Raw genomic sequence first — 27,231 nt, 5'->3', positions numbered from 1 at the left:
GGGCGAGCAGTGAAGTAAAAAGAAAAGAACCCCGATAGCACTGGCTCCAGCAAGATCGGCAGCACCACAGGGGGAGGGGGGGGGCTTGTGGAGCATGCGCTCTTCCCGGGGCCAGATGGGTAGAGCAGTGTGCACAGGGACTCACCTGGAGCCCCGGCCGCAACATCCTATGTGGCCGGGGCTCATTGCAGAGTGTGACGGCTGGGCGCTATGACTCCACCCAGGTGGGCAGGCCTGGGCAAAGTCTAGCAAAGACCAATTCGACTGGAAGTTAACCATATAATCACGGCCACAGTGAAATATGGGCTGGAAATGCCCATAAAGGGCTTGCACAGCCCTGGGACATTTTGATAATCTGCAGTTTCACCGCCATGGAGGAAATGTAACCCCTGCCCATTCTAGCAGGGGGTTAGAGGAAACGTTTGGGCTGTCAGAGCCCATTAGAAAACACTGTCACAGAGGAAAGTGAAACAAAGGGCTTATAAAGCCCTAGACATTAATTACTTGTGAGTGCGCCGCCACAGAGGACATTAATTAAAGGGATAGCACTAGCCACCGATGCTGCTCTTGCACCACCACCGAGGAATTCAAGTGGTATGTGAAATAAAGGGCTCATCAAGCCCTGTCAAGGAATCAGTTCTGCCAGAGCTCCAGCAACATTGGACAGCACCACCACTGTGGAAAGCACGGGCCTCTAAAGCCCCAGAAAGATAATAAGGCTTCCCAAAGCCCTGAGAAGAAGTAAGGGCTCCCAAAGCCCTCAGAGGAATTCACAGCAAGCTGTCCCAATACAGCCACCCGCCACAGAGCAAGGGTTTGAGTGCAGGGTTACAAGACGGCAGTGCTGACAACATTAAAAGGTACTGTACTTTACTGATTTTATCTAGGACTGACCAATACGACTGTGCTTAAGTTAAAAAGGGCAGACTGCAGCTTCCAAGGTTATTTAAAGTGTTACAATGGAAAAGTACACGTGGAAAGTATTGGGGAAGGTAATAAGATGGATGCCTAGGGTGAAGTAATTGATAACCTGCTCAAGGTTAATATGCCACCAAAGATCAGTGTGCCATCACTGTTGCCCACGTGTTGTGGGAAAAAAACTTTGTGCACTAGGGCTGGCCGGCCATTCATTCCGACCAGGGACCAGACTTTGAATCGACACTCATCAAGCAGATGCTGGAGCTGGTTGGCATCAGGAAGACCCGTACAACTCCATATCACCCTCAAGGGGATGCCCAAGTGGAGAGGTTTAATCATACCCTCTTGGCCATGCTGGGCACCCTGAGGCCAGAGAAGAAGAACAGATGGAGTCATCATGTGGCCACCCTGACCCATGCATACAACTGTACGAAGAATGATGCCACCGGGTTTACACCATATTTCTTGATGTTTGGCAGGGACGCCTGGGTGCCTATAGACATGTATTTTGCAGTGTCTGCAGACGGAACAGGCAGTGAGAACTAAGCCAGCTATGTTAAACAGCTCAAGCGTCAACTGGAGCAATCCTATCAGCTCTCCCAGGCTGCTGTGTAGAACCAGGCAGAAGGCAACAAACGCTGCTACTATGCAAAAGTCAGCATTCACTCTCTTCAACCTGGCGATCGTGTTTTGATCCACAGCCTGGGAAAGAGGGGACGCAACAAGCTAGATGACAAGGGGGAGTCTCAGCCTTTCATGGTAGAGCATCAGCTGGGAGAGCTCCCTGTCTACCGACTGCCAGAGGAAGGATGGCCAAGGAACCATTACCCATTCCTCCACTGGAAGATAGGGTCCATGCATTGGTGCAGAATACTCTGCCAAGCCTGGGGGAAATTCTACATGAGGCCTCGGCTGCTCTCCGTCGTACCACCAGGGAGAGCAAACATGTTATGAAATTATCATAAGAAACACCTAGGGTCCAGTGTGAGGTTCCAGTCCATTACTCTCAGTTTTCTGACCCTCCTTCCTAAGAGCAGGTTCCTGGGAGTTCAGAGGTACTGTGGGAGGTGCCGAGATTCAAGATACTGTGTGGCAATCAGTGTCCTGTCCTAAATCATGGTTTGACAGGTTCATTGACCAGGCCAAAGCTATCCTCAGGGCCCCCGACGCAAGCTGGGAAGTATGGAAAAGGTTAGAGTAAAGGACCCTCGCACATGGACACGCAAGGGTCCCTTTGCTCTAAAGAAAAAAAACAATCACCGGCGCGAGAAGAGCGCCGGTGACAGTTGGTGAAACCCTGCAACAGGGTTGATGGCGCTCCACTCATCACCTGTAGCCACCACTGCTTGGGCCCTGTAAGCGCTCCCCTGATAGGCAGGGGAGCACCCAAACCACTGCTGCTGCCACCGAGGTGGCCATCATTCCGGGGCACTTTTAATTACTGGTGCTCACCTTATCAGGGGAGTCCCTTGAATGTGTTTTAGCCCTCCTGGGGGCTTAATTTAAAAATAAGGGCCACCACCCTTACAGGTGGCCCACCAGAACTCTGTGGGCCGCACCTGGCAGATGTGGCCCAGATCGAGTGTGTAGTGTGGCGCCCCCCACGCTGCCTCTTTTTGCTGGGCTGCATCTGACACACGCAGCCCAGCCTACATAAAGACTTAAAGACTTTGGGGCTCCACACATTGTTGCTGCTGCTGCTGCCTTCCCCCCACTGCCCTGAGAGCCACCATCAAAGAGCGCAGGAAGAAGGAAGGAAGATTAGGCGAGCAGCAAGGACCTTGAGACAGCCCTGGCCAGGTTGTGTTACAAGTAAGTTCTTTTTAAATAGTTTTTTAATGCAGTGCACTGTATCGACTTTGTACATATTTTTAAAGACATTTTATATTTTTAAATCACTCACAAAACCCTGCTGGTGTACTGGAAAAGCCTAAGAAAGCTTAAAACAACTAAAAAGAACCATACACCCGCATTCCTTTTGTCCGCCTCTCCTTTTGTGCTCCAGTTAGTCTAACCTTGTGTTTCTTCCTTAGGGGTATTTGGGGAACCGACCTGCCCTAACCTCTTGATCTTCCCTACCCTTACCTTCTTCCTATCAAAAGTACACCACAGTGATCTTGAACCCAGAAGAGCGGGGTTTAGAGACAGGTAAGAGGCCAAACAAGTTATAAGTGAAGGGTTAAGTTGTATGTTGTGTGCCCGCCTACACCTGTGTCTCTATAAGATGCGTTGGAAGATCACCCCGCTACAGTTGGTATAAGGGGAGGAAAGCTGTGGGAGAAGGAGAAGGCAACAAGGAACAAGGTGGTAGTACTGTTTGTCCTCTTGTCACCAATGTGAGCAAGGCAATTCATACATTGTTGCTAAAAACCCACCGGGACCAAGAGAAGGAGTTTTGGATAAATCTGGGGGGGTTCATGGGGTACATATGTTGTGGTTGGTCAGTTACTCCAGAGTAAGAATTCAGATAGTAGAAATACTTTTTATGATACAGCTAAGTGTGAAGAGTCTCAGCTCTTTGTAGGGCCTTCAGGACAACAGAGAAGAAACTTTATATGCATGGTGAATGTCCCAAAACTAAACAGGGGAAGTAAGGAAACTATGAAGACTCTATTGAACAAAAAAAATCATTGGGTAAAGAGGAAGAGGTGGTGCTGCTCATTGATTAGGGAGGGAATAGCTTCCCTGCAATGGATAACAGTGGGAAGGATTTAATCCACTTATAGCTCACAAAAGAGGGCCTAGTGGAAGGGCTCCTTTCGATCGACTTTATATCATATCCTCCCCAAGGTGTCAACATTGCAATTAAACCATTTCCTCCAGCCTCTCTCGTGAATACAAAGCCAGACAAATGATAGGTGCCCTATAAAAGAGATCAGTGGACCAGTGTTGGCCTCTATGCCAATCCAGAAAGGTATTGAACAACATTAAATTACATTACATCACATTATTTGTAATGCGCACTATGCGCAAAATGAAAATTGCAAAATTGTGTATTATATTGTTTGAATGGATTATTTTTGATTTTTGTCCGCTTGAAATGTATTTATTATTATTGTCATATAAAAACTATATTACAAAGGGAATGTAATTGGAGTAAAGAAATTTCTTTGTGAAATTGTTATTAACAGTTGGTTGTTTATTCAACACATAGGGTGTGCAAGGGACGGGAGTGTACCACAAAACTGTGGACACCTGTTGTTTTGTCATTTTTGTACAACACCTAGTGTCAGGGTCAGTTTATCTCCCTTGCACCCCTCTACCTATCCACAGTACTTAAATAATTAACCACAATTACAGTGTGCTCCCAGTCACAAGGAGGATTGGCACTATGGACCCTAAGGCATAAAGGCTTAGACAATCGAAGAGAACCATAGCACAAAACATAAAACTCATTTTGGAAGCAGGGATCGAAAGAGCAGACTAGAGGGGTCCTGATCTAGGTTTAAGAAAATAGAAGCATTTTGAATTCCCTCTTAAATACCGGCAAGGAGCATTGGCATCTTAAAGCAATCGTTAGCTGATTCCAAAGCTTTGAGGCCACCAGAAAGCGCCCTTCTCGGCTTTCGATATTCTACACTGAGGGAGGAACAGGAGGTTCTGTCCGCAAGACCTCAAAGCTCTACCATTAACTTTGTCAATGATAGAGGCCTGCAGGTATGATGGCATAAGGCCAAGCCTACTCTTAAATGTTATAACTAGAATCCTGAACTTCACACGGGCCTCTATCAGTAGCCAATGGAAGGAACCCCTAGTGTCAGAAACATGCTCTCGACGGGTCAGACCCTTCACTATTCTGACTGCCCATTTTTTAACTATCTCGAGCCTGTGAGCTTTACGCTTGCATAGACCGACCAATAGACTACTACAAAACTCAATTTTTGCCCCTGTTATTGCTCTTGCAATCATTTCCGCGCTTGCCTGAGTGATAAGGGGTCTAAGATGCAAAAGTAGTTTGACGTAATCTACTGAGGCTGAAACCACACTGGTTACATGGGAACTCATAGAGAGTGATTGATCGAGGATCACCCCCAAGATCTTAAATTTAGGAACAGGAATAATGTTAGCAGCCCCTAACCTGAAAGAGCCATAAGCCCTATCCAGCTTGAGAAGGGAGGCTGGACTGCCGCCTATCATCGGTTCTGTCTTCCCTTTGGAACTGTGGTGATGGACCGCTGTCTCGGGGCTTATTGCCTAAATATGAACCCCTGCCATTGATTGAAGGGATATTTCAAGAAGAAGATGGAGCGTGGGATATCCCAGAGGTAGCAGGTATAATAGCCTCTCATAATGTTGGGGGTTGTAATTGAAGAGGGAGAGGAAATCAACCTGCCAAAGACGCTTATGTCAGTGGGTGTTTCTCAAGCCACAAGGATCACATTTTAACAACTATAGAATTTTGGGCTATATAATCGATTTTGAGGTGTTGGAGAGTTATGGAAGTGGCCATGGTCAAATAACTGAATCTTTTCATTGAATGTAAATCAAATTGAACAGCGTAGAGGGAGTGAGGGCCATATTCCAATTCGCATTGTAGGCCATAATAAACGTGCTGTAAAGTGGAAGGCGATTGATATGATGGCCACACTGCCCAGTGCCTATGCAGAATTGATTCCATTTATGGAAGTCTTTTACGGTGATTCTTACTGACAATGGCCCTCATTCCGAGTATGGTGGTAGTCATGGCGCTATTTGCGCAATGACTGCCCCCCATACCGGTACCGACTCCGGTTTGGTTCAATGGGGACTTACCGGTCCATTCCGACCTTGGAGGGACCGGTAAGTCCCCATTTACCAAACCATTCCCTGTTCCCATTTGAGCCCCCATAGGTCTCAATGGGAATGGGGAGGGCGCAAATAACGGGCCGGCGTATGCCATGCCCGTTATTTGCGCCCAGGTCCCTTAACGGGTCCCGTCCTTAACACCTGGTCAGACCAGGCGTTAAGGAAGGGACCCGCTAAGGGACCTCGTAATAGGGCAGTAAGGGATTACCGGCAGCGGTCTCCTTACCGGTGCCCGGTACCCCTTACCACCCTACTCGGAATGAGGCCCAATTAGTTAATTTTCCAATTATACAATCAGGCAGTAGATAGAGTTGGGCCACTATTTACAAAGCCAGGTACAACTGTTAAGATGAGTACACTCAAAAAGACTCCATGGTTCGATAAACAACGCTGAACGGCTAAACAACACCTATTAAACTGCATCACACATGTGGTCAATATGACTGTGAGTGGCATACGGGTGGCTGGATCTGAGTACAATAAATTACCGAAGCAAAAGCAGAAAGAATGTGGTGACATTCTTTGGGAAACGCTGCTCTCGGCTCTAAAGGAGACATATAGTATTCAGTCCTGGAGGCTATTAGGCATAGGTCAAAATGTGGATGCAGTCACTATCCAAGGTAATCCCAAAATCAAAATGGGTTCATTATTTTGGAGCAGTGTATGAAGAAACTAGTGTATTAGGTGATCAGCTGCCCATAGCTCAGAGTCTGGAGGGCATGTAGTTGTTACCTCTTGTGTTTACTAGCAAGGAGATTGTTCTGGCTATTGCTGCACAAGATAATAATAAGTCCCCTTCCCCTACAGTCCCCCCATCCCAACAGACCAACAGAATTCTACTTGAATCATTCAAGTCTGAACCCAGTTCTTGGGTACCCTATTTAGTAAGGCTGTTTAATGCAACTACAAGGAAAGTAGTTCCAAAATCATGGGCAAAAGCAGAAATCATTCCGATCTATAAGAAGGGTGGGAGGGAAGATCCCTCTAATTATCGCCCAATCTCCTTGTTGGACTCGGGGGTAAAGTCTTTGCTAGGGCTGCATTGGCCCACTTGAATAACTGGCCACAAGAGGGTGGGCTGATAAGTCACTTGCAGGCTGGCTTTCAGGTTGACCACTGCATGCGATTCCAGCTCCAGGTGGATAAATATGTGCTTCTTAAAGAAATGAACCTCTATAATATATTTGTGAATCTGCAGATAGCCTTTGATCGTGTCCCACGAACCCTTCCCTGGAACACTCTAATATCCTTAAGTGTACCCTCTGCGTTATTGCCAGCATTGCAGCTGATATACAGAAATAAATGAGACTACTGTAGGGTGGAATTGTGATGGAGCGGTCTCCCGATCCTTTCAGATTGAAAAAGGTGTGTGCCAAGGTTTTGTAGTGGCACCGCGATTATTTTGTATTTTTATTGTATTTTGTAGTGTACTTAAGGCGATGATGTCAATTCCCACTGGTGTGCAAGCAATTGGAGGTGAGAAATATCCAATTCCAATGTTTGCAGATGATGCAGTATCGATCTCTCTGACCCGATGCCACTGGGCAAGCAGCTCATGTCTTCTATGAGTTCTGCTAAAGCAATTGCTTAAACATAAGCAGTTCAACAACCAAAACTGGGGTGTTTACGGGGAAGAGGAAAAAGCACCCAAACTTTGTTCAAACTAGGGTGAAGAACAAATACAACAAGTAAGAGTACAATTACTAGTCAGATAGCAAAAGCTGGTGTAGTACTGTCTAGATACAGTGGTGCAATTACTAGCTTTATAAATAAGCATGGAAATGGTGCCACCAGGATACCAATAGAGACTTAAAAGATGCAAGCCTGGCAGGCCGCCCTGTATGGATCAGAATTATGTAAATCTCTCTCACCAATTGAAAATGGGTTCTTGAAGAATATTCTAAGTTCTCCTGCCAGCACACCTACTGTGCCGGTCCAATTGAAAGTTAATATTCAGGGCATTGATCGCTTAGCAAGATTAAAACCTTTGATGTACTGTGTAAGAGTCAGGAGCTCACTGGCCTTAGCAAAGTATAGAGATTCACTCAAAGATCTGTTTTCCGAGGAAGGTGGAACATCATTACTGTGGTGCACCTTCATTAAGGAAATACTCTTCAAGATAGGATTGCAATTGGTTATTTATAATGAGCTTAATACCCAGGGATCGAACCTGTGTAGCTTAGCGGCCTCTTGCTTGCAGTTTAGCGCATTGCACCCTGAGCTATCCTCCCAGATGTGGACAGTACTGGTCTAGTCCAGTAACTATAAGCAATACGTCACGTTTGATCATTAAAAGCAGTTATAGCCTGTAGAGGAGGTCCCAGATAAAGCCTGCACTCCAGTCACCCATTTTGAAGTACCAGGAACGTTCACATCCAAATATGTGACGTATGATGAGCAGATAAATCAGCAGAGAGCCGCAGGTGGGCTCTGCCCAGTACCTATCAGAAGAGCAACACCTATTGAAGTACTGATAGCAAGAAAACCATGGACAGTTAGGTCTCCATTAAGGAAACCTTACCAGCAAATGATACCAAATGAAGATTGCTTAAGTACAGTCCCAGAAGAAACCAAAAATGTCTTAATGGAAGCTGAATGGTGACGTCACAAGGACCCGGACTGACGTACAAGAAGAAGAAATGACAACCCGAAAATGACACCCAGAGACGAAACGCCATGAATAAGGATGTTGTGAATCTAAAAGGGGAGAACGATGTTGAAACACAAAGAAGCTTAAGCTGTAAACAGGATGAAGATATTCAACCAGCTAACACCTGTACATATGCTTGGAACCGCAAGAAAGCTGAGAAAACAATGCGGCTTGCAATGCTAAGTAGAACAATAGTGTGGCAAGTGGAAATGTATGAATGGGTTTGGTGCCAACCCAATCACAATAGACCAAATAATCTAGGGTCCTATAGTTAGTAGAACCAATGGGGTGTCGTACATTTGGTGACGTCTACAGTAGTCATCTTTGAAGGAAGGGCCCAGACGCCCACCTGACAGTGTTTACCCAATCCCCTCACTCCGTTACCATATACAGATATAGTACCTATATTAAAGTTACCTTTTCCTAACCAATAGAATTGCATATTAACTTTTGAGCGTTATATGTCAATTATGATGAGTTTTCAGTATAAATGCTATGATTTTTATGAAGTTCATTGGAGTTGAAGCGAGAAGGGCGATCACATCACTGCTGATTTCCATGACTCCCCGTTTTTGTACTTGTCATTAAACGGACTCCCTTTGCCAAACCATTGAGTTGTCCTTATTGATTGGTGTTGGAGTAATAAATGTGCACCCCCATCCATCTCAAGGGTGCACCTATCTCGTCTTAAAGTACTTTCGGAGCAAACCTCGGCTCTATGGGCCGGCCGGGCGTCTCCGGAGTACACTTGGTAGCAGAAATTGATGGTTTATCGATTATCGATTATCGATTATTGATTAAAATAAGACACCCATTGAATGTCGACATAAAGTACCTCTAGGTCTTCGGCAATATCACAAGTCCCTTGCCATTTGGCTAAGTAGACCATGAAGCTCCCCGTAGACAGTGGTAGTGTAAGAAAAACTGCAGACCACATTATCCCTTCCCATTCCTACGGGCAGCTGAGCGGGTGAAAAACTGAAGAAAGCGGTAACAAAGGCGGTGATCCCGAGGGTCTAGAGAGGAACCATGCGAACGGTGAGTGAAAAAGATTGAATGTTTTGGCAAATGTGCATGCCTTAGAACAAGTAAGAAAAGGTAACAGAGGGAGGAGGGAAAAAACAAAATATAGTTAGAAGTGGAGAAGAATGTATATATATATATATATATATATATAAGGGAATAATGACTCGAGAATAATTATGTAAATAAAGGCTACTGGGGAGGACACCCGAGGAGAGAGAGGATTCGCCTTATTCCTACGCTTTTAATACAAGCAGCTAGAAGAAATGTGTACCAGCTAAAGGGGGAACGATTAGACTACCACGACGGTTAAAGACCCCATGAAGGGTGTTAAGCATCTGTCTTACATGGTTTTTGTTGTGACGTCATACATCGAAAGGTTTCCTTGAGAAAACTAATTTAAATTTTACGCTATTGAATAGCTGAGATAATATCGCATATGAATTGATGTTTTTGGGTAAATTAAAAGGTATAACATTTTGTGAAAAAATTTGGATTGGAGCTTGCAGTGTTTGGTGCTCGCTCATATTGTTGGAACTGTTTAAGCCACACAAAAGTGTTGACAAGTGCTATATAAGAGGAAAGGGAACAGGTTTGAGCATGGAGGATATAACTCCATTGACACACTTATGCAAACAGTTGCCGAAACACGCACCCAGACTGAAGAAATACAGTACAGAGTGGGTTAAAGGAACCACCCACAAGATGTTTATGCCATGGCCACAGGGTGGGTCCTTATCTAAAGCTGTCTTGCAACACGTGATGACATATTTGCACGCCACATATACGGGCAAAAAGTTAGAGAAATGCCTCGCTGTTCTAGAACTTTGGAAAATGTATGAACAGGGAAAGGAAGAGGAGCTGCCAATAGATTGGATACTTAATGTATGCACAGAGGGGGGGTGAGGCGCCTACCGCGCCACCCGCCCCATCCGAAACAAAGGTTAAAGAAAGTAAAGACGAGGGATTATACCCACTGAGAGAGTTTAAAGCAGCCACGGGGTATAGCAACCCGGCACATGAGTCACCTACACAAAGTAGTGACGAAAATCAAGGGAAAGATAAGGATAAGGATATTACCTCCATAGTCCCACGGGACAAGGGGAGACATGATGATGAAAGAAGGGATCAGGCACAGACAAGTGCATCTCTCGACAAAGAGAGAGAAGGAAAGAGATGGAAAGGAAGCAAAGATAGAACTGATGAGATAGCATTCGCAAAAAACGAATGGATGGGAGGACAGATTTTATTGAAACTTGATGGCAAAGGCATTGATGACATGAAACAAAAGGAGAGGTTAGATGATGTACAGAGAAAGGGAAAGAAAAGGAGTTAAGAGATGAAAAAATAAGAAAGAAAGACAGACAAAGGCGAGAACAGCTATATCGCGAGGAAAGACAGCCCGATCGCAAACAAAGAGCAGCAACCGATCATGACAGACAGGAACAGCAAAGGTCAGAGGAAAAAAAAAAATAAGAGAGAAACGAATAAAGAGACGAAGAGATGAGGAAATTCGAAGGGCAGATGAACGTAGAAATGAAAAGAAAAAGGAAGAAGAAAGAGTAAGTGAAGAGGCGAGGAAGCCCAGAGAATTCGATGATGACATAGAAAGTAAGCAGAGACAGAGAGCACACAATCTTGAATATCTGGGGAGAGAGGTTAGAAAACCAGCTCCAGCAGTAGATTGGGAAGACATCGAAGAATTTATTCCTGCATACGATTCAGTACCAGGCACGTCTAGGGCAAATATGGAAGATGGCTTCGACACCAGAAGCATCGGAGAAACGATCGATAGAATAAATGATGAAATGGGGTTAAAATAAACACCTCAACGGGAGGGGGAGGGGGATGGGGAGCACCTGGAGAGCACTCAGCTTTACGACACTGAGGATGTCACCCAAAGTAGTGCCAATAGGGAACTATCCCTGGATAGATTAGAAATAAGTAGGAACCAAAATGATACAAGAAGTTGCACGAATTGGGGACAGACAATGTCCGACTCAGAAAAAGAAGAACGCGAGGAAAATGAGGAAGAGAGACGGAGCGAAATACGACTCCCAAGAGAGAAAGCAAGAAGATGGTCAGACACTTGTGAGTCTGCACCAAGAGCATCAGAATCAGCCACACAATCTGACTGACATGAAGAAGTATCTCACAGTCAGAGTGGGGGGGTCTTCACTGCCATACATGGACAGACTTAGGTCCCTACCAGGCAGACAGCAATGCAGGAATATTACCCCGGCAAAAGACAGGAGAACAATGAGAGAAGAGAGAGAGGGCTATGCATCCCAATTTCCGTTACTCGAGAAAGGGGGAGTAAGACCACAATATATTCCATGGCCACACATGATCGAGAAAATTTGCTAAAAACAAGCTTCCAGTGCTGACATCGGGAGCCGGAAAGTGGATACATGAGTTAGACAAAATGACAGGAGGGAACACATTAGCTATAGGGGATATCAAAGGTCTCCTATTCGCCATACTTGGTGAGAGAGCAGACAATGTGTGGGCACAAGCAGGCTACTCTGGTGTAACCACAATTAATACCGCACATGACGGAGCTCCATTTAACAATTGTAGAGCCGTAGTATGGAAAGCGCTACGAGTTCTATACCCAGATACTTCCGATATGGGAGCTATAATGACACAAGAAATGAAGGAGTCTGAGGATCCATTAAATTATATACAGAATTTTCAAGATACATGGTACTCGAGACTCATGAACCTTGGACAAAACGTATACCTGTGTTCTACCATATATTATGCCAAGGGCTGCCAGAGCCGGTACAGAAACAGCTCAAGAAGTTGGTGGGAATTGAGGCCAAGCCTTGGGCTAAGATACAGAAGCCCATCGCACATTATTGCAGATTGCTGCAAGAAAAGAATCGCAAAAAGGAATCTGAACGTAAGGGTGAGGAAGTGAAATTGGTGCAGAAGAAATTGTCAAAATATGCTCTTGAGGAAGCTATGATATCTAGCACAGCTGAATCGAGCATACAGCAGGTGACTAATCCACAGCAGAATAATCAGGGCAATACAGGGTTTTACCCCAGGGGAAGATGATTTAGGGGAAGGGGATGGCAGAGTAATCAGGGAGGTTTCCAAAATAATCAAGGAGGTTTTCAAAATATGCAAAATAGTAATCAAGATATGTCAAACGGGCAAATTATCTAACCACTGCCAGTATGTTGGTTGTATGGAATGACAGGGCACTTAGCCTGCACATGCATAAACCAAGGCATGCTGCAGAACAGCCAAGGAACAGGAGCAGGCATGGCGAATCCACCTGCAGTTTTACAGCAGGGTATTGCACAGAAACACATTGTGAAACACCAAGCGCCAGGAGCAAAACAAGGCGTGCAACCTCAGAACATGGGGAATTTTCCACAAGGACAATCCCAACAGGCACCGTTGCAACTATCGCAGACGATGAGCACAGGGCAGACCACGAACCCTGGAATTGGAAGTATCAATGGGAATGGGGGAATCCATCAGTACACAGTGGGCCAAAATTGTGTATGGTCTAGGACAGCTCACTGGGAACCCTGATGTGTTCTATGATATGATATGATATGATATGATCGTTTATTTATATAGCGCCTATACACAATGTGTTTCAAAGCGCTTCAAGGTAAGGGAGGGAACAAGGGAAAATACAACCACATTCATACAGGCCATGAACAGTAAGGATGTGAAATTAACTATCGTACAGGGACTGACAACATTTCAGATAGTGCAAGAGCTAAGACATAGATAAGGAAGGGCGGGGGAGAGTAGGAAGGAAATGGAAACAGACAGGCGAATACCGTACTAGGCCTGACGACATTTCTGGTAGAGCCGGAGAAAAACAAAAGGTGAGGGAGAGGGGTGCAGAAAGGGAGGGGAGGAACAAAACAAGCAACTATCATACTAGGCCTGACGACATTTCAGATAGTGCTGGAGGGGTGGTGGGGAGGAAAAAAACAGTAATGGGAGGTTAGAGCAAACAGACGAGGTTGCTATCATATTAGGTCCAGGGACAATGCTGATAGAGTAAGTGCATAGAAGAAAGTAAGGGGAGGAGATAGGAAAAGGGAGAAGGGAAAGGGGGAGAGAAAAGAGACTAAGCAGTCAAAATGAGTGGAGAAGCAAGAGTGGAGAGCGAATACAATTTCAGAAGTCAGTAGTAACACATAATGTTGCAAGCCAGGATACAAGATGAAGATGGGAACAGCATGATTCAGGGCCACCATGAGTACAAGATGCAAAGGAAGTCCAGCATGAGAGTTGAGAAAGAGTGACACACCGTGAAAGTCCATAAAAGTCAAATCCAGCATTGGCCACAAGACAGTGATGGTGAAGGAAGGCACCAGGTGGGCGGGGCTTGCTAAGTAGTGAAAAAGGGCAACAGGCAGGAAGGTGGGCGGGCTTAGGCCAGGTGACCTAGATCCACTTGCACCTGCTCCCCATCTGCAAAGGAAAAGAAGCTGGAGGGCTCCTTAAGTAGGGAAACAGAGCGGCAAGCAGGAAGGCACCAGGTGGGCGTGGCTTGCTAAGTGGTCCTATCAGTGACACCAGACCCTCACAGGGGACCTAGAGTGGATGTCGTTATAGGGGATAAAGAATATTTCTTCCTAGTTGACACGGTGCAACACGCTTGTGCATACGTGAAGGCAAGTTTTCCTTGTCTTCACAAATGCACTTCCAGTCTCCATAGGAGAATGTCAAATGAATGTGCCTTTATTATATTTACGTCAGACCCCAGTTAACATTTTGGGTCGACATTTAATAACAAAGTTAAACATGACAATCTCGTTCACGGAGGAGGGCATAATATGTTCAACTCCAAGAATGCACTATTCAAATGTATGCGAAATGATCACAGCGTACGCAGGACACACTGCCATGAAGGCTATACCATTAGAGCCAGAAATATTCACATATGGTATGCGTGTGCTTATGGCAGGATTGCCAGGCCTTGCAGACAGAATCTTGAGAACCCCTGATGAATTCCTATTTAGACCAAGAATACTGATGCACGAGGAAAAGGGACAAGTATTTCCCTTGATAATACACACAGCTGCAGTACGAGGGAGAGTGGCCTTGATTGACGGTTATGATGACGAAGGCCGACAATAGTCACAGTAATTGCCATTGAAGAAGGATATCGATTGACTGATGTCAGCGATGACGATCTGTTTGAAGAACAAGCAGATATGGGAGAGACACTGGTGGAAGTGAGTCTCAGCTTTTGGGTAAAAATGATCAAAAGAGAAGTACCTCAGAGAATGATGTTGGCACGAAATCGTCCTGAATATTTTGATGACGACATGGCCCAGGTGCCTGTCTCAGTGTGGACCACAGGCCCCTGTGACATAGGCCTATTGAAAGGGGTGGGAGAAGTAAAAATTAAACTGAAACTTGGAGCAATTCACCCAAGAGCACGGAAATATCTCATGTCCAGAGAGGCAGATGAAGGGATTTTTAAGACAATTTCGGCTATGATGGAGCAGGGCATCTTAGTGACGTCAGAGTCATCATGCAATACTTTGGTTTATCCGATCAAGAAATCAAATGGGGGTCTTGGAGGCTAATCCAGGATGTACACCAAATAAATGATATTGTTGAGGCCGAGTTCCCTTTAGTCCCTCACCTGTCTACAATTTTATGTAATATACCCATTGAGGAAAAATATTTCACGGTGATTGACTTGAAAAATGTATTTTTTTCAATCCCGTTGCACTGTGACTCACAAGATCTGACATCATTTACATTCAGACAGATGTGTCTGAAAAGCACAAGACTGCCCCAGGGTTATTGTGAGTCTCCATCTATTTTTAACAGAGTCCTGCAGATGGACTTGAGCAATATTGCACTAAAAGTTTTTGTCCTGCAATACGTGGATGATATCTTAATTTGCAGCACCAAGGAAGACCAATGCAGGTACGATTCTATTCAGCTGTTGACTGTACTGGCTGAGAAAGGTTATAAGGTTGACAGGGAAAAGTTACAACATTGTCAACAAGAAGTGCTGTACATAGGCCAGCCGATCTCACATGAAGGAGAGAGAGTGACCCCAGGAAGAGCTGGAGCCATCCTGAACACGGCCAAGCCACACACAATAAAACAGATGCAGAGCTTTCTAGGCCTATGCAACTACATTAGGGCATGGGACTTCGACTATAGCTCTTACACTAAGCCTATACTTCAGGCCCTAAAGAAGGCCCAAGTGACGAAAGAAAAGATTGAATGGTCTGAGACCATGGAAAAAGGGTTTGCTGAACTCAAAAGAGCTATTTGCACTGCACCAGTTCTAGGGATCCCCAATTATGCAGAGAAATTTTACCTGTTCTCACACATGAATGGCAGCGTTATGACGGCAGTACTCACACAGAGAATAACATTGGGGTACAAGCTCCTGGCATACTAAAGTGGGAATTTGGACCCAGTAATGAGAGGTAATTTTCCTTGCGAAAAAGGTTTAGCTGCCGCAGCGTTCGCCATAGAGAAGGCTACAACCATTGTGATGGGTTGCTCAATGACGTACTTTGAGCACTCACTATTCGCTATTCTAGAGAAACCAAAGGGCACATTGACATCTCAGAGAGCTTCTGCTTATGAAGTGATCATATCAAATCCATTGCTTAAGATAGTCCGATGCAAGATAGTGAACCCAGCTATGTTCATAGCCAAGCCAGTCACTGAAGGAGATCCAATACATGACTGTGCGAACTATGAAGAATTCTATGATGAAATCCCCAGAGTGAAAGAAAATGCCTTGGCAGAAGGAGAGATCGTCTTCATTGATGGGTCTTCGAGGATCGATCAAAGTGACGGACAAAGATATACTGGCATTGCTGTGGTGAAACGCACAGCAAATGGAGAATTTCGAGTACTTATTAGTGCGCAAATACCATCTCATTATTCAGCACAGACTGCAGAATTATTGGCATTGATGCTCACAATTGAGAATCACACAGACCAGGAAGTAATGGTGTACAGTGACTCCGCCTATGTGACGTCAACAGTGCACGCCGGCTTAGCGTGCTGGAAAAGGAGGGGCTACCTCCAAGCGGACGGCACGCCAGTGCAGCACGCAGCCTTATTGGACAGGCTGATCAAGGCAATACATCTCTCAGTGGGCATAGCGGTCGTGAAATGCGCCGCCCACATGAAAGGGACAGATTTTATCTCACGCGGAAATCATGCAGCAGACATGGAAGCCAAGCGTATTGCATCCAAAATGATCATGGAAGTGGAAGTTATCCATGCTAATGAACGAATGATGGTTATACAAACTGCTCCTGAAAGTTACAGTAATTTGGGTCAAACACAGCTAATGGAACTCCAAGGGGAGGCACCACAGGAAGAGAAGAACCTTTGGAAACATCAAGGGTGTTTTTTGAACCCCTCCGACAGCTTGTGGTGACAAGACAGCACTGGTAAATCAGTAATGCCTGTAGCCCTATTAAAAATAGCACTGGAACAGTTACATTATCCAGCACATATGACAAAAGAAAATCTAGCAGCAACGTTCGCTGAAGACTGACTGGTTCATACCGAATTTAGTTGAGCATGTTGCATTCTTTATAGTGAACTGTATAATCTGCCAGCAATTCACGGCTGGGCACACATTAAAAGTAATGAGAGGAGTCATCCCAAGGCCAAATGGGCCTTTTCAGCACTTGCATGTCGATTACGTCGACATGATTCAAGTATGTAATGGGTACAGATACGGCCAAATTTTTAGAGAGAGGTGTTCCCCCAGTGGGGGGTGTGCGAGATCATGAAATCAGATAATGGCCCTCACTTTGTTAATGCAATTTTCAAACAGATTAGCTTGCTGCTTGGTATAAAGCACAAGTTCTCGTTGGCTTATCATCCACAAGGTAACGGGATCTGTGAGAAGCTCAATGGCTTGTTAAAGGAAAGGATAGCCAAGTTGAAGCTGACTCTAAGAAAGGGATATTTGCACTGCCTTCCTCTGGCACTGTATGCACTTCGGAACCAATCCGGTTCTGACCATCATCTTACGCCACACGAGATATGATATGATATGGCATTTATAAGGCACCTATACACAAGTGTTTCAAGGTGTGATGAGGCAAGGGAGGGGGAACAAAGGGGAAGACAGAACAACAATCCTACTAGGCTAGGTGTCATTCAGATTGCGTAAGTGCAGGGGAGGGGGAAAGGGAAAAGTGTGAGGGGGAAGGGAGAGGGGAAACTGCAGTACATGGGATAATTGAATAAATAAGATAAATAAAAACGGCCACTGGTGGCAAGTGCAAGGTAAGTGCAGATATAAGCGCTGGTAGGGACACTGTAGGGATACAGAAAACAGTCCCCCGGTGCAGGATGTGCCAGGGAGGCAGTGCTGGAGGGCAACCGGCAGGGCCCGAGAATCAGAAAGTGTGGCCAGGTAACCAGTGCAGTTTCTGCCAGGAATTCAGCAGTGGTAAAGGGGGGAGAAAGCAGAGGCAAAGAGGAAGGTTTTGAGATGCTTCCGGAACCGGAGATGGTTCTCCTCAAGTTTCAGGGAGGCAGGAAGGCTGTTCCAAAGGGAGGCTCCTGCCGCAGAGAGATCTACCACCAACTCGTTGCTTGGAGAAGCGACTTACCCTGAGGGAGTCGGATGCAGATAAGCGAAGAGCTCGAGAAGGAAGCTATTTAGCAAGAGAGAGTTGCAGGCATTGTGGCCCCAGGCCACAGAAGGCCTTGTGGACAATGCAGATGGTTTTGAACTTAATCCTCACAGCCACTTGGAGCCAGTGCAGAGATTTCAATCCTGGAGAGATACGATCCCTGGGCTTGAGGCCAAGGACAAGTCTCGCAGTCCTGTTCTGGATAAGTTGCAGAGGGCGGAGAGTAGAGGCAGGCAGATTTAGATAGAGGCTGTTACAATAGTCCAGCTTAGAGAGAACCAGCGCTCTGGAGACAGTGAGCTTCTGGGGGAAGGAGAGGAAAGGAAGAATACCTCTGAGGAGGTGCAGCTGGTAGTGTGACTTCTTAGAGACATCAGAGATGTGAGGAGAGACAGAGAGTGTGGAGTCGAAGATAACTCCAAGGTTTTTAGCCTTGCAGGTGGGAGCAGGAAGAGGGCCAAGGGAGGCTGGCCAGAGAGCTGCAGGGAAGGAGGGAGCAGGTGTGCCGATGAGTAGAATCTCAGTCTTACTGGCATTAAGGCAGAGGTCATTGGTGGCACACCACTCCTGGATGGCAGACAGACAGTCAGAGATGAGGGAAGGAGTGGAGGAGGCCGAGGGTAGCCTGAAAATGAGCTGGGTATCATCCGCATAGCACTGGAATTTGGGGCAGAGAGCGGCGATGCGGTAGGCAAGGAGTGGCAGGTATTGGTGAACAGGGAGAGAGATTAGTCCCCTGGGGGACTCCGCGGGAAGAGACAAAGATATCGACGAGGAAGGACCCAAGTTGGACCTGAGAGGGCTGGTCGGAGAGGAAAGAAGTCAGCCAAATAAATAAAATAGGAATGAGAGCCAGGCGGCTTATATACTATTAAAATATGAATAGTCTCAGAAACAGAGACAGTGCAACGAGCCAGGAGAGCTTCCGTTTTTAGGTCGTGTGAAAAGGAATTAGTGCAAAAGACTAGCTGGATTTAAAAATAATGATAATTCCACCACCCAATCGGGGGGCTTCTCGATCAATATGCAAAATTTTGTAGCCCTCAGGGAAGGCTTACATTATGATAGAGGGGGAGTTGACAGTGAGCCATTTTTCAGTTAAGCATAGTAGGTCTGGCAGAGTTTCAGATAAAAAGTCCTGGATAAAAGTGGCGTGTGCCACAAGTGACCGTGTATTAAGTAAAAATGCCTGGAGGGCCCACTTATTGCTAACAGTAGTCTCAGTGTTAGTTGAACCAATAGGGGTTGATGTGCAAAAAATGGGGATAAGGTAGTATCTAAAGGTGCAAGCTGCAAAATAGCTGCATATGTGTGCATCCCAGTACCAGATTCCTGCCCGTACTCAGCCACGGAAGGGCTCAGACAGGTGAAACTTTGTTGCAACTTCTGTGCAACTGGCCCTTTCCCGCTGCGCACTACCACTGCACTGTCTGGAAGCACAGTTCTGATATACATATTGGGCCTCATTACGAGTCTGGCAGTAACCCTGCCAGTACTACCGGCAGTTTGCTGTTGGACTTGTAATATTTTACTGGTGCCTGACTTCCCGGTGCCACCGCAAGATTACAAGTCTGGCAGCACCGGAAGTCAGGCCCGGTAAAATGTAAGTGGGGACTCGAAAGCACCGGCTTGCTTGTTAATGGTGCCGGTGCATTTGTGCCCAGTGTGCCTACTGTGGCCGCTGCGCCCGGCTGGGTCAGACCTGTCGGGCACAGCGGCCCCGAAAGGCAGACTCCTAGTTTGCTGGTCTGGAAACAAGGGTGCCGGTGAGCTTACCAGCACCCTCGTTTCCAGACCGGCAAACTTGTAATGAGGCCCCTTGTATTACCAAAGTCAATCCTTCCCTCGTGCCAGTAGTCAGAGAAGAAGGACTGCCTGGTAAGTGTGTGGAGGTGAGAAAGAAAAAGAGGACTGTGTCTGCCAAGTCCGAGCCTCGGAGTCCTTGACAGGCCAGGCACCCTCAGACCCTATGAGCGGGCGTACAAGGAAAAGAAATTAATCAAACATAAAACGTAATTTCAGACAATAAAGGCACCGCTAAGAGCATGAATGATAGGTCAGTGGACTCTAGTCACACGCTGTGGCCCGGGGATCAGCCCGTGGCCTGAAAGGAAAGGAAAAACCCTGCTAAATATACCAAAATAGCAAAAGATGCATTTGTTATGCTTAACTTTACAGTTCTATTCAGTTTGGTATTTAAGATGTAGTTGTTACTCTTAATTTCAAAGTTCTGTTCAGTTCAGTAATCAATACACATTTGTTGTATTAACTTTCAAAGACCGTTACTTGTTATTGGTCCATTAGCAGCTCCCGGTGCCCAAGTGCTTTCTCTATCTGCACTCAAGTGCCACACTCAGATAGAATTGTGAACATTAGCCTGCGTCACAATTAGAAAGGATCATGAGTATCGGCCAGTGCCACATCTAGATAGCATAGCAAATATTAGCCATGGCCACATCTAGACTGCATTGGGAATATTAACAATGCCATATTCAGATCGAATAGTGAATGCTAGCTTGATTCGTATCTAGACCATTTTTTTTTAAGGTAGGTCAGTGCCACATCTGGATATAATAGTGAATATTGGTATGCATCATGTATAGACAGGATTGTGACTATTAGCCAGTGCCGGATCTAGATAGAAATGCTGAGATATTCGCGAGCCATGCCTAGAAAGAACGTGGAAATTTAGCGCTTATCACCTCTAGATAGCGAGGCCAGTAACCAACTCACTAACAATCTCACCCCTCTGCATACACCTCTCAAATGCTAAACAAACACAATCACAACCCGAAAGCACAACAAACCGCACAAACTACACTACACAGCAACAACAAAACAAACCACTTATAGCTTCACACAACAGCACACAACGGCTACCGACTGGTAAAGCACCCCCAATCTCAGTGAACGGTTTTAACTGAACTGAAGCTGCCAACAGCACATTACTGCTTGCTTGCACTTATCCCGCTCGTTCCCACTAACTTCACCCCTCATCCCCTTTTCCTATTCAGATCCGCCACAGCCCCAGGGGACCACTCCGGTGGTGATAGTGCGTGGTACAAATATCCTTTAACATTAACATACTGACTGGCTCTCTGCGTGGCCTTCCGATGGTCTCTGTAGCTTCCTCTCTGCTTGTGAGGCCGGCGGGTTTTCTGTTGCGAGCCCTGCTCGCCTACCGGGCCCGCGATGAAAAAGGTCCCTCTCTGCATGCGGATGGCGTCACCTCATTCCCTGGTTCGCCTGGAGCTCCTGCAACTTGCTCTTTGTCCTGGAGGCTCCCACACCTGGGGCAACAGCACGACCCACTTGTCTTGTTTCCACAAGTTCCCAGTGGTATCTGCCGGCATCCTGGCTTCGGCTCCGGTCCCACCCCAGCTGCCTCACATGGGAAGGGCCTCCCTGTTACTCTCTTTCTGCTGTTCTCTGACCCTCATTTTACACCTGCAACCACTTAACAGGTTGTAGGTGTAGACCCTTACTCAGATTTGCCTGACTATGGGTGAGGGGACATGCCTGACTCTCACCATACTTTGCAGGCATTTTCTTCGTACCAGTACCAGAGTGGTAAAATAAAGGTGGTGTGTTCATTACTCTCAGTCTCCTCTTCCTCGTCCCAGTACTTTCAAATTTTAAATGTGGGGAGATGAGGGGGGAGTTCTTGCAGTAGCCCATAAAGGTCGGGGAGGTTTAGGTTGGTCATCAATAAGAAAAGGGGGTTACCATTTCTCTCCTGTGGGTACCCCCTATCTCTCACTCTCCGCCTGTGTCTCAGAGATTTATATTTCTTCCTAATGTTACCCTGAGCAGAGAAAAAAGAGTAACAACATCCCATGAAGGCTTCTTGGATTATGGATTCAGGGGAGATACTTCATCTCCCTCAGGGACATTCTCTCCCCAATCCCCAAGAACCCTTCACCCAGGTGATCCTCCCTTGCTTCTCCGACCCCCAGGGTCGGGATCCAAAAGCAATGGCCTTTCCCTGGCCACGTGAGAAGAGGATCCAAGGGAAGTAGATGTGAGGACACCCTCAGGTTTCTCACACTACATACAAATCCAGGAATTCCTAGAAGCACAACATATCTAGGTCATTCAACAGTCAGTTGTCTGCTCCAAGCACAGAACTGAAACAGCCCTCTTGGATCTCAAAAACCAGCTTGATGAGGCAGACGACTGAGGCAGCCTCTTCCTGCTCTTTCTCCTGGACCTATTTGCAGGACTTGACCTTGTCAACCACCATGCGCAATGCCACCACCTCACATCTTCAGCTCACTTCTCATCTAATGCTGCTAAGTGGATCGTATCCTTCTTAGCGGACAGAAGCTCTCAGGTTTTCACCAGTGAAAATGCTGCGTGCCCCACTCCCGCCCCCTGTGGAATGTTGCCCTTACTCTATGCAATATATATACTAAACCACTCTTTGACCACCTAGACTTGTTAGGCATCGTATGCAGCGACTACGCTGATGGCACACAAATCCCCATCCCCCTCCATGGCAATCACACTCAAGACTACATCAGGGTGAACACCATTTACAAAAAATGTATGGCCTCACACAGCCTCTGTCTCAAAGACAGTAAGATGGAGTTACTCCTCATAACCCCCTGACCCTCAGATTCCCCTGACAAACTCCATCAGGCCTACAAAGCCTTTACCATGGACGGCCACAACATCACAGTGACTACCACAGTGAAAACCCTTGGCGTGTATCTGGACTCCTCGCTAAACATGTCTTGCTAGGTCAACCATACTGCCGCCACATCAGGATATGCTACTAAGGTCACCAGCTCCGCAAAACTATCCTGGCCACAAAGAACCGGCTCAAAGTAGCACAAGCCCTGATCTGTTCGAATCCTGACTAGTGCAACTCACTGCTCAGTGACACTTCCAGCAAAAACTGGAGCAAGCTTTAAATGATACAGAACAATGCACTGCGAGCATCCCCAAACATTGAAGACATCTCTGAGGCAAGTAAATCTGCCCACTGGCTCTCGGTCAAGGACAGAGTCAACAACAAGAACCTCTCCATTACATACAGCTGTCTAGCCAACAATGCAGCACGATACCTTGTAAGAAAAGTCCAAAAACATTCCTTGACAAGACCCTTAAGATCCGCCTACAAACACCTCCTTGTCATCCCGAGATTAAACCGGAAAAGAGCAGAGGGGTCAGGTTGCCACTCTGTGGAGAGAGCGCCTTGCCCAGCTACATGATGAACCGTCGCACAAGATCTTCAGGAAGAAACTACAAACTCACCTCTTCAACTGACACTTTCTATTGCATCTTTCTCCCAGTTTCTCCCCTCATCATCTCTACTAGGGCCTAGATGGCCACAGGCTTGGTGCGCTTAACAAATCTTTAAAGAGATAAAAATGAATAAACCTTCCTAAAGGACTGTGGGAGTTTCAGCATCCATGAAGACAAACAGTATTAGAAAGCAGCCGAACTAAGAGTACTCTTGGAAAACATGACAGACTATCTCGGCACATATTGGACATACTTGGAGGATTTTGTAACACACCCTAAAAAAGTGAGGGACTTACTAAGGGCACTGGCAAAGTCACTGCCTGGAAGAATAAGAACCCACTCACCCTTTCAATGGACAATCTGGAAAAAAGGTGGGGTGAATGATAAACTATCCTCCTGGCCAACGCTGATGAGCTCATTATGGGTAGGGCCCATAGACTTTTGTTATACACAAAAAGGGTTTGATAGATATCTTGAAATAATAGTGCAACTATTTACAGAGGGAGAATTCAAAGGGTATGATGTATGATGTATTCAGTGAAATGTTAGGCGAAAATGCTATTAACATCTTTGAATACTTAAGACTAAAAGGGAAAATTACTGACCGTAAATGGAGGGACAATCTGGCAAGGGATCTCACACCATTTGAAAAAGTGATAGACACAGCAGTCTTGAGTAAAGAGATTATTTCTAAATTATATAAGGTCCTCATCACTGTGGATACTTGGGGATGGCAACATTTCAAAACATACTGGGAGACTCTGGCCAGGGCGGGAAGTCCATGAGGAAATCTGGGATAAGAGCTTCAGAGTTACATTCCATGGGAACCTCCTCATGGTGGCTATAGAGTATAACTTAAAAATCTTACACGGATGGCACTGAGATCCTTTTAAATTATCTAAGATGTACAGTAGAGTATCCCTGGGATGTGTGGACAAGTGGGAGCACTGTCTCACATGTGGTGCTCTTGACAAGATAGAAATATTTTGGGCCGAACCTTTGAATTGGATGCAAGAAGCGACGGGTGTGCAGCTCACACTAGACCCCCTACAAATGTTACTGGGTATCCCCACAAGAGATAGAGAAGCATACCCGTTCCCGAGGATGTGGGAGGAGATGCTCTGAGCAGGTAGATTGGCAGTGGTCCAAAAATGGAAGAACCTGTTAGCACCTAATAAGATGGACTTGCTACAAAAACTCTGGGATATATTCACAATGGAAAAACTAACAGCCTTAGTTAATGATTATATGGGATTTTTCCAGGAAGAGTGGGAATCATTCATGACCAAATGGGGTTCCACCAGACCCTAGACAGGGGAGACCGGACGTAGGTATAGACCTGGAAACAATAACAGTGCTCAAACGTATTCTAATAATATGAATATGGTATGAGTCAGGTGTATATTGGGTAGTGAAGTAATGGAAACACAGGGAAAAGTCAGTCTTAGTGTGGATGGGAATTAAGAAGGTTGGACGTTAGCATTCTGGAGTCCGTGTCTTTATTCCAGGGAAGTGCCATGTGGGTGAGCAAGTCCTGGGCATCCCTTGGTAGACATAACAGAAGGGAGGAGCAGAGACTGCGAATGTGCGCAGTGGCCCCCGTCGTGTCACTGCTCGTGATCTGCGCATGCGGGAGCAGCAGTGAATGAAGGCGACCTGCACGCAGAAGGCGTGCACATCCTGGTCGAGTCTTGAAGGCAGGCCAGCAGCGCCGGTTCCCACAGCGGTGCATTTTCCTGAAGGAGAACCCGGCGCTGAGGCAGTGACCGCGCCTAAAGACATTACAGTAGGGAGTTACAGTAGGGAGACAGAGGATTAGAAGGCACACAACAGTGGTGCTTGTGCCTATATTGTGGCTGCCATTTTGGGGGATACATTGATCCTCTGGATTGTCCAGTGAACGTGGGGACAAGGTGCTGTCCTGCACAGCATTTGGTGGTTTGGTGCTACTGCATATTATCCTGTCAGCATTCCAGTTGCAGTGACATTCACATTCCTTCATTCTACCTTGAAAAGCACCTAATTTCATAACCAACACGTTGGCTGTTGAGCCCTGTGACATCTACACAGGGTGATATCGTCTCATTCAAAATGTCGGATCTGGATATTCCGGCCACTGTCCCTGTCACACCGCAGCTGCAAGCACAGCAGAGGGCCCAGGAATCCCTGCAGTTCAGTTGCTTGGGATGTTTGATGTTACCGACAGCAGCAACATGGGGCCCAGTGGGGCCAGGTAGGTCAGGGATTCCGACCTTTATGTGGGTCCCATGGGGCCCAAGAAGGACAACAGACAACAGTGCTTACTTAAGTTAGTGGTGGGCCCAGCTACCAAGGACATTATTGAGGAACTGCCAGCCGATTCTATAGGCACTATACAGGGGTTAATACTGCTCTGGTCATCTACTTCATGCCACAAACAAATGTGGACTTTGAGAAACATGTGTTTCACACCACGAAACAGCAAAAGGGTGAAACCATGGATGCCTTTGAGATGCGTCTTTGCATCAAGCTAAAACACTGTGGTCCTCATTACGAGTTGCCCGGTAAAAGCGGGTTCATTACCGGCATGCCAGAATGAGCGGGTCCGTGCTCGTATAAACCCGCTAACAGCGGGTGATTACGAGTGTGTGAGCACGCGCGTTCCCCCATGCCGGTAATGGCAATACCGCCATGCCGGTAAAGGGCCACCAACCCCCCTATACCGGCATTGCGGGCCCCGCCCATAGCGTTACCACCTTATAACAACCCCTAAATACCAGCACCGTAATACCGGCACGGTATTACCGTGTTCGCAAAAAACGGACCTGTAAAATACGTCATCGCGCAGGAACGGGAAATGGGCCGACGGCCATCTTTAAAAACACAATCCATTGCAATCCTCCACAACCTCCAGTTCTATCATGTTGTTCTGTGGCAGAATAGAAGCAGGATGTCCAAGGCTACCAAGAAGGCGACCCAAAGGAAGAGAAAACAGCGTTTTTCAGACGCTGAACTAAGCATGCTTGCTGACACCCTGGCCCAGCATGCGGACACGATCAGGAGCACTGACATGAAGCATGCGGCCCAACCCAAAAAAAAAAGAAGGCTGGCAGGAGGTCGCACAGAGGGTGTCAGAAGTGGGAACCACCCCAAGGAGTGGGCGTGACTGTAGGAAGCGGTGGGATGACCTCCGCCTCAGGGTGAGGAAGATCCTGGCGGAGAACAGGAGGGCCGCACTGGCGACAGGCGGGGCCCACACTCCCAAGTGAAGTTGACGGCATGGGAGGAGACCGCCAGTACCTTCACTGACCCTGAATCCATTGAGGGAATTGGAGAAAAGGAGGTGGGCGCCGCATCATCCTCATTAGAAGGTGAGTGACCCATCACATCCATGTAGGCTAAACCATGATGTGGCACAAGTGATGTGGAAGTGAGACTAGGCAAGGCAATGCATGTCCCAGGCCCACATGAACATATCCAATCAAGAATGTGTGGCACACCCTGCAACACACGCATGCTGAGTGCCAATCCCAATGCCAACACAAGTGCAACATGACCCAACCATGCCCATGGAACTCACCACACAGACACCATATCAATGCCATGCCACCAGCCATGCATTAATTGCCCACATGCCCCCTCAGAACACCAAATGCCACACCCCAGAAATAATTTGATGCATGAATGTATGAACATATCACAGCGCAATACATAATAGCTGCCATGTGACACCATCACTGATGACCTGCATCTCTTCTATCCCCGAGGCACTGATGAGGAAGATGGAATGCAGGACAGGGGTGCAAGTTCATCCACTGCACGGCAAGGGACCTGGGCCACCGCCACCCCCCAGTCCAAGAAACTGCCCAGAGCAACAGGCGGTGTGCCACACCGGGCAGTAACCCTGCAGGAGACACCTGCAGCCACAGTACAGCAGCAGCCACCCACAACAGTGGGAGGCGTTTCCATTCCCGCTCCGCCAGCCACCACGGACGTTGTGGA

Source organism: Ambystoma mexicanum, chromosome 3q (assembly GCF_040938575.1).
Source record: "Ambystoma mexicanum isolate Mex_15411 chromosome 3q, UKY_AmexF1_1, whole genome shotgun sequence".
NCBI lineage: Eukaryota > Metazoa > Chordata > Amphibia > Caudata > Ambystomatidae > Ambystoma > Ambystoma mexicanum.
Note: the sequence above shows the minus strand (reverse complement) of the source record.